Source organism: Prosopis cineraria, unplaced genomic scaffold (assembly GCF_029017545.1).
Source record: "Prosopis cineraria cultivar Desert tree isolate PC_DT_omini unplaced genomic scaffold, ASM2901754v1 PC5, whole genome shotgun sequence".
NCBI lineage: Eukaryota > Viridiplantae > Streptophyta > Magnoliopsida > Fabales > Fabaceae > Prosopis > Prosopis cineraria.
This window is the reverse complement of record NW_026555336.1, coordinates 11,975,768-11,986,953: the sequence shown is the minus strand read 5'-3', so window position 1 is coordinate 11,986,953 and position 11,186 is coordinate 11,975,768.

The following is an 11,186-nucleotide window of genomic DNA, read 5'->3' as shown; positions in this document are numbered from 1 at the left end:
TTCTTACTAAAATATCTCTACGCTTATTTATGAGTCACACACTAGAATTTACATAAAATTGACATCTAAAGTCAATTTCACTACTAACAAAAAGTGCCATTATTGCAATTAACCACCCCTAATCACTATCAATCCACAATTCACACTCAGTTACATGTATCACAATCGATTACTCTGTATTACAAGCTAATACCTTTACTTAGCCAAATTTATTCTCATTAATCTCTCTCTAGATTAAGGCAAATCATGCCTATAGCTTTCAAGATTTATCGTTACGACTCAAATTAGTCACAAAGAGTTTTGGAGAACCTTTCTATTACTATAGGGTAACAAATCAACTTCTTAAAACTCTCGAATTCAATTTCTTACTAATTAAAACTAAGAGAAAACATGGTAAAATCAAAGGTTAAGGTAGTACAAGACTTACCGATAAGTAATAGGTCAGAATGTCCCTCTTACTCCTGATTTCACTTGCGCTAGTAGATGTTGGCACCTTCTCCACGTCTGACCCCTCTAACTTTGTTTCTCCTTTTATGTTATGAGCTGTTTCACGAAGCCACTTATCAAAGTTATGCACCATACGCCACAGCTATCCACTCTCCATCGCAGCGTGTGGCACAATATGGGAAATACTTACTACATTCACCGCTCTGCTTTAGGACTCTACCTCTTTTACTTGTATTTGTTTAAATAACATCCTAACAGTTAAAAATACTACTCCACTATCTAGAACCCTAATCCCATATTAGATCACTAACTCAATCCCTAATCAATCATTAATGTAGTATTAAAAATTGAGGATGTTATAATTTGAGTGGCCTAGAGGGAAAATGACTATAAAGAATGAATTATGTGAACCTCAAAGGTGTTAGTTTAATTGTTTCATGTGTTGAGGGTTTTGGCTTAGCCAAATTAATGCCCTGTCTGTATGTTGGAAGTTGAGTAATGGATATTGTTGTGTAGATTAAGCATATGAGATTTGCTTGTAGGAATTAAATTGACTTAAGAAGTTTAGCATGAATGGTAACCTGTGGTAAAAAAGGTAAAAGGTAAGTAGAGTAACCCTTTTATATATTGGTTTGTGAAATTTATTTACAAGTATTTTTATATCAACAATATGTATTGTGTTTTATGAATTGATAAAGTATAGTAGTGTGCAAACGACCTATGCATGCATACGCAAGAGTGATGCTTGAAATGTATGTGAAGAGGCATGTGCATTTGTATCTGCAAGTTTACCTTAGACTAGAGTAGAGGGTTGCAACCCTACTCTGTGTAAGACTAGGAAGTGTTGAAGGTCAGATAGAGCTTGCTTCATTAGGAAGGACCTAAGAGAATTATCCATAAGTGTAACCTAACTAGGTTAGAGAGTCGTGTGGCCCAACTCTATGTAAGGTTAGGAAGTCCTGACAATCCCCAAGCATTAAGTGTACTCAACTAGAGGGAACTCAAGAGACTACTTATATTGATAATACCTAATATGAGATAGTGGTTTAGTGGCATTATTTTGTGAAGGCTAGAAGTCATAATTCGAGCTTTGAGCTTGCTCCACTAGGAGGAACCAGGAGTGCGTAAGCATAATAGTGAATAAGAATAATGTTGTGTAAATTCATATTCGTATTGTTTCATTGAAAATGATGCTATTTTATATTTTGTTTATGATTTTAGTTACTAATCAATATTTGGGGTTTATTTAAGTTACTGGGATATATGTCTCGCTACATTACCCTTTTGGCATAGGTGAGAGAGTAGAAGAAGGTCGGGAAAAGGAAGCGAGAAAGAATTTGCTTATTTTTAGTAGCAGTACGACTACCCTTAGTGTAATAAATGCATAATAATATTGTTGAAAGTTTAGTTGCCAACTAGGAAGCATATGTAACCTCCTCTCATATATCTACTTAATATAAGAGAAGATTACAATGTTACCATTACCTCAACTCATATCACAAAAATCAAATTCCATTTTAAAAGCTTTGGCTGAAGACTTATTTAATAAAATCAATTAAACCTCAATTCAATTAAAGAAAACACAGTGAAAAAAATAAATCATACACTTTCCATATACATAGTGGATAGAACCCACCTAACATTCTTAACTCAAATGCATGCATTTCAGCACACAAAATAAAACTGAGGTTTAGTTTGTGCAACACAGTGAATGGTCAGTGCACCATATCATGTGGCACAGAGCCACACGCTAGCCCTGTCTGTGTCGTGCATTGTAGCATGTACATCCATACGCTGCATCACGCCTGTTTGTTTTTCTGTTCTCATTTTGATAGCAAAATGATGAACTTCCGGTATGTGCTATTTTCACATATGACATCCGATTAGAGTGATTCAAGTGTCTACATGAAGCTTAGCTCATATACTAACAAATAAGAGAGGTTTGGACACGATCTAACAATTCCCATCAAAATTTGGACACTTGGGTGCAAAAAGTCACTTTCTCTAAAATTTTGCGCACCCAAGCTCTCAATTCAATCCCTTTCTCTCATTAAACCATACTAGGCCTTGAATCAAGTCTAAAAGAATCTAATACACTAATGACCTCAATTAATTACAATCACACTCATATATCAAAATTTGACCCTTCTACGGCCAATTTCTACAATATATGAATTTCACAAACGATGGCATTTCTTGGCATAACATAGGCCACTGGCTACTTCTCAACTCATACATATGAAATCCTATTCATAATACAATCTTAGCCGCCAAATACTCATTTCATCATATTTTGGCTTTTGGCTTAAGATTCACCTATCATAATCAGAATATAATCTGGCCCCCAAATTACTCGTTTTTCATAATTTGTCCTTTAGCTTAAGATTCACCAACACATAACCATTGCATCCCAAATATACTCAAATCAAAGTGCTTTTGTCTTAAATGACACATATACACATAATTAGGCTTGATTTCACAAAAACTCCATTCAATACATGCATGCAACCTATGGCAATTCATATACACTTATATATATAATATTTCACTTTAGTTCATTACACAACCTCAAAGTATATGGATTCTCAACTCAAGCCGGTCTAGACTCTCTTCCCTTTGCCTGATCACTTCCTGATCCTACAAACATGTAACCATAGGTGTGAGATAAAAATCTCAGTAACAGAATAACTCCTATTGACTATCACATGCCAACAATATGAAAGTAAACATAGTGTACCATTAAAACCTCATAAAGTAGTATTTACATCATATCACATTTCATATTTCACTTTTTATCAATCTCGAAGGATTTCATGCTATCTCAAGATATGTCATCATATCATAAAATACTAGCATGATCTCTACCAACCAAACCTTCAAATCACTTCGATATGAAACCATAGGCTCATCTCAGACCATTGTACATTCTCATTAGTCTTGAGCTCACCTGCAATAGTAAAATCACTCAGCCAAAGATGTTTAATGCACAATACAGACTATGGTTTCCCCTAATACACATAATGGGGCGTCATTGACTCACACCCGTATCATAAAGATAATAGGAATTTCTCATCTTCAACACAGTACCTTAATAGGCACTCAGGAGATCTTCTCTAACATAGCACCTTTCAAGGTACTAAGGAAAATTGTTTCTATACCACACCCTAACAAGGTACTAAGGAAACCTTGCCATAATATATACTCGAGTGAACTCCCACAAACTCAGATTATGCTTTCTCGAACCATTTAAGGTTCCCTTTTCACAATTTACTTTTTCGTATACATAACATTATATATATATATATATATCACTTTATATTATAAAACACCAATTTCAATGCTCATTTCGATCAAAAGTCATTTACACACACAATTAATCAATACCACAAAACATGCTCAATTCAAAACTAGTTCATACATTACATAGCATACTAACATATAGTTACAACTAAACAGTCAAACAAAGGAAGCTATTCGGTTACCTCAACCCTTCTATTCATTAGAAAGGTTACCTATAAATTTCACTATCACACAAGCTTACATCAAGCTTCCTTTCTCTACTCACACATCTAATATGCCAATCTGAACACATTTGGCACATTTTAGTCATTTGGCCCATTTTGACCAAAAACTCATTTGTACTATTTAGGGCTATATTCCTCCATAAACTCTTTTCTATTATCCATTATAAGTCCATAACTACCCAATTATTACTTTACATTACCACAACTGGTCTTATTTCACTTAGATTAATTTTTGCCCTAACTTTCTCTCTTTAAAGGCTAAAATTAAGCCTTCGAGCTTAAAGCTCTACTGTTCAGCTCTAAACTAATCAAAAGCTCTAATTTAACTTTCAAGAACCTTTTTATTACTATTGGACAAGAATCAAACCACTCACAATTCCATCAATTCAATTCTCTCTATAACTCATTTTCAGAGAAATTTGTGTAGAATGGAAGGTAAGAGTTATATGTAGCTTACCTGGCAAGTTACTAATATGAATCACCTTCCACCACTCTAAAATGACTTAACCTATCTTCTCAACCCTTCTCCTCTCTCTATTTCATGTGTTTCTTAATTTTTCTCCTCTAAAATTTCTGAAATTCATGACTTATGAAGTAAATTTCTAGTCTGTGTGCCGCGGTGTATGAAGCATGAGCCACAGGTGTGGTATAGAGTGGCACAGTGAGACTTCTTCTCACCACGCACACTTGCTTCGACTTGAAATGCACTCCTATCACCCATATCTATTCATACAACACACAAAAAAAGTCAAAATGCCAATTAATCATCCAAATCTCTAATCCCACTTTAATTTCCACTTCAGCCTTGATTAACCTCTAACTTAGGATTAAGAAATTTAGGATGTTACAGCATATGTGTATATATGTGTTTATATGAGGTCATGTTTGTAAGCTTGATTATATATCTTGTATTGTATCTAGGCCAGTGTATCACAATGGTGAATACTTAGGTAGGCCTAGATGCTATTTAAAAATATATGATATATTGTGTAAGTTGTTCCATTAGTATTGAATGTCAACTTATTGAGTAAAAATGTGTGTGTATATATATATATGAAACTTGACTAAATGGTGAGGCTTAGCCCTATTTGTGTGTAAGTAAAGTAAATTGTGATTCCTGACTATATGGTGAGGCTCAACACCATATGTGGAAGTTGGATGGATGAAAGTAAACCAAGTATGTTACTAGTTGAATGATTATGTGTTGTGTCTCATATGTGACCACAAGTGTATATTATGGCATTGAGAGGTCAAATTGTCTGTATGATGTGATGTATGTGATGTAATGTGCTAATTAGGTGTATACAGTTTGTTTGGACTTAGTTTAAGGCCCTAAAAAGGTCTAACAGGATAAAGGATGAGAATTGAACACTTAGGGTGCCAAGTTTTGAAAGAAAAGCAGCTTTTTGCACCCCGAGTATTCTATTTAAGATTGGACCATTAGATTGTGTGCAAATTTATCTCAATAGATGAATTATGTTATAAGCTTTGTGTGGGTACTTGAATCACTTTAATCGGATGTTGGGTGTGAAAATGGGGCATGACACAACTACGTATCAAAAATCTGTCATGACAGTAGAATCTGATACATACACCACAGTGCATGACACAAAACATGGGCACATTACTCTGTACCACATGCCAAGGCACATGTGGTGTAAGTCGCACTGCCTGGCCTATTTTTGACAAGAATTGTTTGTTTATTTTCTTGAAAGTGAATTTGAGTCTATACTTTTGTTAGCCCTTTTTTATTAAACATATTTCCTATGAAGTTGAGATCACTCATTTTGAAAACAAATTAAGGGCTATATCTATATATTGTATGGGTATGTGTAAGGATCAGTAAAATCTGAATGAAATAGGGGACTTTATAGTTTGGTATTAGTTTTTTTTTTGGTTTTGATCTCTTATGCATTACATCCCCATTAGTTGGCAACTTTATAAATTTATTACTATCTTCCAACCTCTAATTATTTCTTTCTTTATATTTTCTTACTTTATTCCTTAGGAGGAGAGAAAAGCACATAAAGCTATAATAGCACTTAGAGCTACTTTACTCCTTAGTATTCCATGAAAAGCTCTATAGAACTCTTATCTACATGTGCTTTCATTCTAGTGCACAGTTGTTTTAGCAAGCTTCTCAGTCATGACGATTTGTTATCTTAAATAAGCTTGCTCCCATTCCAAAACATGTGTACTTTTATTTGCCACTCTAAGGAAAATTTCTTGGTATGTCTAAAACATTTAAGATCAAAGTGAGATCTTGTAAAAAACATAATTTATCTCTTCTTTGGTACCCAAGCTTGATTTTGTCCAATGGTTAGATATTGAAGTTCATATGCTTCTCATTCTTACAAGATCAAAATCAAATCAATAACAAACTTATGAAACATGATTATGCATAAGATAGTCATGATTTCAAGTCAAAATTTTGAATGTGAGGAGGGTTTTATAATGAGTTATAAATAAAACTCCTTATTTCACATGTGATGTAAGAAGCTATGACATTTGGTATACAATGCTCTAAAATGTAATTTTCAATAGCATCCAATTTCTCAAACTTCAATAAAAGAATAAAAACTCAATTTGACATGAAATCCTTTTCAAAAGCATGAATAGTTTGTAAAATTCAAACTTGTGAGCTCTCCTTTAGAATGAAAGTATTCTAGAATTTATGCATCTAAGATCATGGCTCAAATTATGCAATTAGGGTGCAAGAATATTTAACTAATGTAAGACCCTATGTGATTAATGATGACATGAAAAATATGAATTTATGCTCAAAACATGTCATTAATGTGAATATGCAACTCATGCCATAAATTATCAATTCAACAAGTAAAAACCTATCCAAAATGATATGAAACAATACTAAGAGTAAGGGATAGGAATTTTCATTGCTTTTGACATAGTTGTCATTCATCTTCTCTTGTAGTCATCTTTATGCATTTCTTTATTCAATAGTGGATGACTTCAGTTTTGCTGAGTTTTCTTGAGCTTCTCTTCTCTATAATTAGCATATCATGCTTTATTGCTCAAACAAAATCAAAACTTGCTAGAAAACATTAGTTTTATTCATACCCATTCAAGTAATTGGAAAATGAAATTTTGAGACATGAATATTGATGCACATGAAAGCGCTTGATGATATGAATCATGAAAATCATTTTGAAATCAAGTTTCCTTAAGCTAACTTTTCATGAAATTCTCAAAACACTTGAATGAAATCAAGTTGGCCATGAATTTTCATGAATAAAGTATTTGAAGAGAATTGAAAATGATAAATCCTAATGATTTCATATTGTTATTGTTTCAAATCATGCATATGAATTTTTCAAAAGAATACATTTTATGAAATCATGAATAATTTTAGATTGTGCATTAAAAATGACAAGTTTGAAGCATTTGACAAAATATGCACAATTCAGTTTGTTAATTTAGCAATCATGAAATTTGATTTGAATGAAATGAATTATGGATTGTTAAAGGAATGTAACAAGGACTTTTATCTTAATATGGTGTATCATAAGGTATAGGATAAAGTAAGGAATGATATTACCAATTTTGCACATGTCCTTGTGAGATTGCTTGATTTAGTGTGTAGATGTTGTTCTTTCCATCTTTACATGTGTACACCAAAGTTCAAGCTCAATTATTCAACTTCCTTGAGATTGTTCCTTTCTCCAAGTATAGCATTTTTAAGGAGAATCTTGCTTTCTTTATTTCCCACAAAAACATTGGAAACCTTTCTCTTTCAAGGTATCTAATTTGACTTGGATCCATTTATGGTTAGTTTGTAGGAGTCATGATTCATATGCTCTAAGGAATTTTATCAAATCCAACACTTGAGCATAATGGGTTAAACATGTCTTTATGCATAAAGGATATTTTCATTTGAAATCAATGTGAATGCATGAAGAGCTAATCTATTAAACATTACAATTTCTTTGTTAAAGATTTATCAATAATAATTTTCAAAGGATATGCTATGAAAAATTCATTTCAAAACAATGTGCAATGTTCATTCCTAATACACAGGATGTTGAGATTTGTATATGTTGCCTTGGGTGTATGTGATCCGCTCTCATACATTGTAGACTTTATAAGTCTGCTACTTAGTTCTTGAGAATCCTCCTTTTCTTGTTTTCCTCAAGATAGTTGAATAGTAAAAGTACTTTATAGTAGTTCATCCTTAGGTGTGAGCTCTTATCCATTGCTTCCTCTTTTAATATAACTTTGCATTTTCAGCAATGGGTGAGACTTTAAGAGTTTTCCTAGCCAATGTTGACTCTAAAAGTCTTTCTTTATGCTCATGAGAAGCTCTCATTATGGCTTCCTCCTTTCTTGCACCAATTTGTCCATTTTTCATGCATTTGTTCCACACACATATAGCACTAGGACATTTCGGTACCCATTTACCTTGGGTCCTTAGGGGTTCGCATTGAACCTTCCTTGTCTTTTAGGACCTAAATAACTTGTTTCTCATATCAAAAATTCTCCTAATGTAGCAAGTGTGAGAACCATGTCTAGATTTACCATAATAATTGCAAATAATAGAATGATATGCATTTTGGACACTTTTCCAATTTGTGTGTTTGTTACTTGAACAATTTATGAATAATTTATTTTCTAAATACTCTCTTCTTAAAAGTATTTCCAACACTTTTAGCAAAATTAGAATTTAAATTTCTTATACTTTTCAAAACATAATCAGTTATAGGTTTGAAAATTTCTCTATGAAAATTTTCAAAGTCATTTGACTTGTGTTCACAAGAATGGAATTGTATGCCTCAAATTTTTCTTAAGCTTCACATTGTGATATAATTGAATCTATCATGTGAAGCTCTTGTTAGGGATCATCTTCCTCTTGTCCAATTGTATTGATTGGACTATGAAAGTGTTCAATGATTTCTCCTTTTTCAATTTCATCTTCCGTGTGTTCTCCAAAAGTTAGTAGGTATTAGTCCTCTTGTTGTTCAACATTTAAAGAACTGTCAAAATTTTCGTTATCAAAAATATCATTAGTAGCATAGATAGATTCAAGAGTATCCTAAATAGTCTTAGCAATAGAGCAATATTTGATTTTTATAAAATTAGTTTTAGTTAAAGCACTATATAAAATCTACATAGCTCTATTGTTCAAAGAAAACAATTTATTTTCTTAGTTTAATCTCTGTTAGGTTGAAGTCAAAATCATTTATGAAAACTTTCGACATATCTAAATCATGGATTGAATATAAATTGCATTTTCACTTTCTAAAACCAAAAATTGGTATTTTCAAGAGTAGAAGGTTTTTTAATGTCAATTCCTTTAAAAGCTGAAAAACTTTGAAAAGTTGCCATTCGAAACTCTTAAGACTATTAAGTTCTTTATCCAAGATCCCGGTTCTAATATCAAATATTAGACATGGCAACACACCCAAGAAGGGGGATAAATTGGGTGTTTAAGGAATTTCAGTTGTTTTTAAAACTTTTCAACAAAGTTGTTTTAAAGGAAAGTTTAGACAAATTTAAGTTCTAAAAGTTTTGAGCAAGAATGCTAAATTTATTTTTTACAAGCTCAATATGTGTAAGAATGATTAGAAACAATCTCTAAATGCAAGTTTGACTAAATGCATGTAAATACATCAAAATTTATTTTAGACACTAAAACATAGCAAAACTAAAGTTGCTAGAAATATAATAGATAAAGGAAAGGAGACTGCAAATAATGATTTATCATAATTCAAGTCTATTACTTGAGCCTGCGTCTAATCCTTAAGAAACTACTCATGATTTATTCATTATAAACACATACACATGTGGGTGTTTGAAACACAAGATAACCACAAGTTTTGTTTAGGCACTTATGAACCTTTATAGTAACTCACTTTACTAATGAGACTTTTTTCCTAAGAGAAAAACCTCTCTTGATTACAAGAGAAATCTCTTCCTTACCTTAACAATGATTTTGATTATGAAAATCACTCCGTTGAAACTCTCTCTAAGGGTAATGATAAGTACAATAAAGCTCTAATACTTAAATGATGAAGACATAAATGATATTGGCTCATAAACAATGATTTTTGTATAATAAGAGTAATATGAAAAGTGAATTTTATAGCTTGATGATTTTTAAGGTTAATCACTTAGTAAGATGAGTTTGGAGTAGTATTATTTATAGCTTATGAAGTGAAATAGGTGTTGGAGACATAATATGAACATTTATAGTTATTGCATAGTGATTATAGTTGTTGGTGACATTTCTCATGTAGAACAAAACTCATTCACGTGTGCAATGGCATTTTCAAATACACATGTGACAAATCTCGCTTGAAACATGATAAGCCATACTTGAAACATCATGTGATATTGCATAGGTGACAAATCACAAGTGGACAAAAAGTGATTCATGCTTGATTTAGACCATAGAAGCTATTGAGTGAAAATAAGGCTTTTGGGTGATGTTTCATGCATGTATGTAAAGTGACTCATACTTGATTTGTACTATAGAAGCTATTAAGTGATAAACGAGGCTTCTAGGTGACATTTCACACATGTAGGAGAAGTGATTCATGCATGATTTGGACACTAAAGTTTTTAAGGACATTTCACACGTGTCCCTCTTTCATTCCTGTGTGATTTGAAGGGTGCCACTATACAAAATTTCACAACACTCTGAGTCATTTATACAACTGCAAATCTAACAAATTATATATCCATAGAAAACTCTTGAACTCTAGTTTTCAACAGAAAAAATTTACACTAAAATTCAATGTGACTTTTGAGATATGGTCAAAAGAGTGAATGAATATTAACTCTAAATGTCATGCAGAATCAATATTTCAACACTCAAATTCAAATTCATATCTTTCTCAATAAAACTTAATTTTGAACAAATAAACTATCATTGAAAATACATTGGAGTCTATTTTGAATAAGATATTTCATATTAAAATGATCTATGTAGTGAGAGATATGATAAGAAACATGACTAAGGTCAAATCTGATTTTCTACACAATTGCCATTTCAAAACTTAGACTTTAAGTGTTCATGACTTTTTCAACTTAGCTCTTTTTAAGTAATAGAGAAATTTTCAAAACTTTATAGAGTTAATAATCAAACATTTCAAACTTGGTGAGATATATGTGATCAAGGATGAAAATGTGAATATTATAGAAAAATATATCTCACTCTATCTTTTAAGATCTAAAATGCATGTTTTAATTGAAGTA